This window comes from Lycium barbarum, chromosome 7 (genome assembly GCF_019175385.1).
Source record: "Lycium barbarum isolate Lr01 chromosome 7, ASM1917538v2, whole genome shotgun sequence".
Taxonomy (NCBI): Eukaryota; Viridiplantae; Streptophyta; class Magnoliopsida; order Solanales; family Solanaceae; genus Lycium; species Lycium barbarum.
The window spans coordinates 80,467,251-80,472,252 of NC_083343.1; the positions used below are offsets into that span (position 1 = coordinate 80,467,251).

Below are 5,002 nucleotides of genomic sequence, written 5' to 3' on the forward strand. Positions count from 1 at the left end.
AATCAGCAGAATCTGTTGAACAATCAAGCGAACGAATCTGATGATGAGAATATTTTTGCTGAACTTGCTCAAGAGGAAGACTATGCATATGCTATTGTTCAACCTCGAGTTGTAGCTGCTACTGTGAAAATTGACTCATCTCTATACCAGTTGTTGAAAGTTGAGGGATACTTTCGGAACTCTACCGAGAATGACCCTCAACGTCATTTGCAGAATTTTGTGGATGTGTTTGCTAATCACATCCAGAAAAATGTTCCACAAGATGCTATTCGGTTGAGGTTATTCAAATATTCCTTAGATGGAGAGGCTAGAACATGGTTTGAGAAGCTGCCCCGAAATTCGATTACTTCATGGGCAGAGATGGTAGCTCCTTTTCTTACAAAGTGGTATCCCCCTAGCAAGAAGGCTGAGATTCGTGACAAGATATATGAATTTAAGCAGTGACCGGGGGAACAACTATATGAAGCCTGGGATAGATTCAAGGAGTATTGGCAGAAGAGCCCGAATCATGGTTTCTCGGAAAATATATTGATGGAGACGTTCTACCGAGGGTTAGATCCAGTGACATAGTCAGTAGCTAACAATGCAGCTGATGGGTGTTTTATGAACAAGACCTTTCGATGAGTGACCACCATACTTAACAAGCTGACAACTGACAATCAGGCGTGGCACTCGAACAATGCTGATGTGGTACTGTATGGTAGTGCTATGCTACAGAATATAGTGAAGGAGAATCAGGACACCCAACAAACATTGGCAGAACTTGCAACAAATATTTCCTTGCTGACGAAGAAGTTTGATGAATCTCAAATCAAAAAGGTAAATGTTTGTGAGAATGATGTAGTTTTGCCAAAAGGGATGTACCATGCTCAAGATGGTCCGTTCCTTGACGGGCCACCTATGCAGGTTGAAGATGCCAATTATGTTAATAACTCTCAAGGGGGTTATCAAAGACAGAATTACCAAGGTGGCTATCAGAATCAGAATCAATGGAGACCTTATCAGAATCAGAATCAATGGAGACCTCAGCAAGGTCAAGGTGCTTACAACAACTCTGAGAACTACAACAATAATTATGGCGGTACGAACCAAGGGAGCTACAACAACATCAACAATTTTGGGAACAAGAGTTCCAATCCTTATATACCACCGAAAGGGCAGTCATCAGAGCAGGGTAGTTCGAAAGTTGAAGCAATGCTTGAGAAGATTCTGGAAAATCAATATAAGTCTGAAAGGACTTTATCTGGGCTGACAGAAACAGTGGGTTCTCATACAGCGGCTATTCAGAAGCTTGAGTCGCAGATAAGGGATATTTCTAGAGAGCAGCACCCTCCTAAAAAGGGAGGACTTCCAAGTGACACTATCCCAAATCCCAAGAATGGGGGAGGCAGTGTAAACAATGTGTTTGCCATCACTACTAGAAGTGGTAAAATAATACAGGGAGCTGCTGAGAAGGTAATTGATCTTGAGCGGATAGATGAAGGGGATGAGTTGCAGTTTAAAGCACCCATTATTTCTGATAAGAATCCTACTACCAAGAAGAGTGCTGATATTCCAGAGATGGTGAAGGAAGCTGAAAACACAAGCAAGCAGGCTGTAAAAGGGGCTCTCCGCCCTTTGACGCAGATTTTCAAATCTAAACCTCCTTTTGCCTCAGAGGTTGGTAAATAAGAAGGAAGATGCTAAGTTTGAGAAGTTTTATGATCAGCTGAAGCAGTTATCTCTAAATTTTTGCTTTTTGGAAGCTGTCAAGGAGATGCCCGGTTTTGCGAAATATTTGCAGGATTTGCTGACTAAGAAGAAGACGGTTCAACATGAAACCGTGAGTTTGACTCACACGGTGAGTTCCATTATCTCAACCACAACTGTCCAGAAAAAGGGATATCCTGGGGCGTTCACCATTCCTTGTTCTATTGGGCACCATGATTTTGCTCGCGCTTTGTGTGATAATGGAGCGAGTATTAATTTGATCCCCCTTACTATATATAAGCAATCAGGTTTGGGGATGCTGAGACCGACTACGATGAGGTTGCAGATGGCTGATAATACTATCAAAAGACCTGTTGAGGTGGTTGATGATGTAATTGTGCGGGTTGGTGAATTTTTGTTGCCCGCTGATTTTGTGATTCTTGACTGTGCTGTTGATCGGGACATTCCTATCATTCTGGGGAGACCTTTCCTTGCTACAAGGATGGCTTTGATGGATTCAGAGAAAAATGAAATCAAGTTCCGAGTCAACAATGAAGAAGTGACTTTTCAGGCTAGCAAAGGGATGAAGTTACCAAGTGCTTACGAGAGTATTTCGGTAATTGATTCATTCGATGTTGTTGATGAAACAGTGGGGTTCAAGATGGAAGAAGAGAGTTTGGGTGAGGCTTTAGCTGGTATTCTTATGAATTTCGATGCTGAAGACATGGAAGGCTATGTGGAGACAGTTAATTCACTTGTTTGGTTGGGCTCATACACATACCACCCAAAGAAGCTGAATCTTGATCTGGAAAATAGAACAACTCTTCCAGCAAAGCCTTCGATCATTGAGCCACCTAAGTTGGAGCTTAAGCAGCTCCCATCACATCTGAGATATGAGTTCCTTGGTCCGGACAATACATTACAGGTAATTGTTTCAGCCTTATTGACTGAGGAGCAGATTTTGCAGCTTTTGGAGGTATTGAGGGAGTATAGGCGTGCTATTGGTTGGACCATAGCGGACATTCGAGGTATTCCATCTGGGATCTGTGAGCACAAAATTCAGTTGGATGAGGGTAGAAAACTGAGTGTAGAGCATCAGAGGCGACTGAACGAAAATATGCAAGAAGTCGTCAAGAAAGAGATCATCAAATGGCTGGATGCGGGCATAGTTTACCTAATTGCTGATAGTAAATGGGTGAGCCCGGTCCAATGTGTTCCTAAAACGGGCGGCATCACTGTTGTGCGGAATGCTAAGAATGAGTTGATCCCGACTAGAACTCTTACCGGATGGAGAGTTTGCATGTGTCACGACCCAACCCCGTAGGCCGCGACTGGTGCCCTAATTGGACACCCAAATCCATTCGCTTACCAAATCAACATATCAAAAATTTATTCAAATTTAGCATACGTCTTTTGAACAGATACTGAAAACAGATATCATCTTAAGCGGTCACCCGTACCGAAATATCATATCAAAAACCGATAGGCTGGCGGAATATACATCGCCCGAATACACATACATTTACAAACATAAGGGCCGTTTAGGCCATAATAGCAAACGGGGCCGCTTAAGGCACAAATCACAAACATAATCGAACAAACGTGACCCATGACCCACATATATGACTACAGGCCTCTACAAACCATAACAAAAACATATGACGGAACAGGGCCCCGCCGTACCCAAATAGCCATATATACAGAACATGTATAACAGAAGATATGTACCAAAAATATGAGCTCCGGATCAAAAGGAGTACTCCAAACAGCAGAATAAGTATCCTATACTGGCGGGTCACCTGAACGAAAATCTGTACCTGCCGGCATGAAACGCAGCCCCCCCGAAGAAAGGGGGTCAGTACGAAATATGTACTGAGTATGCAAAGCATAAGATACAGAAATCCAACCATAACTGAAGCATAAGGTACAGAAGGGAATACCGAATCAGTATATCAAAACCGGTAAGGAAATCATATGTATAAGTAATGCAAATCAAAATCATGCATAAGGCTCAGGAATGTGGTCACCACTCCGACGCTGGTGCCACAACACAGCATAACTCCAGAAGGTTTCAAATCTCCGTACAACCCCGTACATAACACATCATCACAACAAATCATAAGCCATATCACAACATAACTCCATAAACGGAACCCGGCCCTATGGCGAGGTCTCAGGAACTGTAACACCGCATACTGCCGAATATATCATAATGCGCACGATCACAAAACCGGCCCGGGATCCGGCGAACGATATCATAGTAGCATGCACGAGCGGAGTAGTGAGGAAACCATATGCATATAAGTACATAAATAAATTTCAAAACCCGATTGACAATACATTTTCCAACACCGGAAGGCTCAAAAATAAGATTCGGGTCAATCGAAATTAGTATAAGAAAGTTGCGCGCTTTTGAAGTACAAAACCTTCTAAAAATATTTCATAAGCCATATTTGGAAATTCAAGTAACAAACATATTAGTTATCTTTCAAATATCATTATGGATCAAACTAAATGGAGACTTTTGAATCATATGTACGTACCAAAATATTTATCGAAGACTTACGTCATATCAATCTTCTTTCGAACACATTCGGAAATATACCAACTAGAATTTTCGAACATCATATATACATATCAAACCACATGGAATACTCATGGAAATCAAAGACATCGGCCATCCTAGTGGCGCTAAGAATAGAATTTTTCTTTAGAAGCATACGTATACATTATTTGTTCATTCCATAAAGGTCATGCCAAAAGAAGGAAATGTAGGCTTTACATACCTCGCTCGCCTCCTAAGCTAACTCCAACTTAAGTCTCGGGCTCCCCAAGATCTACAATAACATATGGACACAACCATATCTTCAATTCTTGTATTTCAACAAGAACAACAACATATCAAAACAGCCCCCAACTATAACATAACGATGCTCGAAATTCTAACGAACACTTACAATATACCAAGCAGCCCATATACACTTCTTATACCTTATTTCATGCAATCTTTTCAGCAAATTTAATGAATTACTACAGCAGTCACACGAAAATTTCATCATCTATTCATATGCAAATAAGCTACATTATTACCACAATAATCCTCACAACAACCCACAACAATTTAAACTCCAACTCTAGCCATTAACTTCCTTCATTTCCATCATAAAATTCATGACAACAACCATCAAAATACCAAGTAAAATCAGTTCACTATCTTCCACCCAAAACAGTCCACTACACGACCACAATTCAACAAAATAACAACATGTTCATATCAACACAACTTCACCTTTAACCTTCCAATTCTTTTCAT

General features: G+C 41.1%; 1 non-coding gene across 1 annotated transcript; it reads right to left on the reverse strand.

Annotated features, from left to right (window-relative positions):
* Nucleotides 1–409: 409 nt before the first annotated feature.
* On the reverse strand, nucleotides 410–515 carry LOC132604780 (small nucleolar RNA R71). The gene has a single exon (XR_009568880.1). It is a non-coding gene; the product is annotated as a small nucleolar RNA R71 (small nucleolar RNA).
* Between the last annotated feature and the right edge of the window lie 4,487 nt (nucleotides 516–5,002).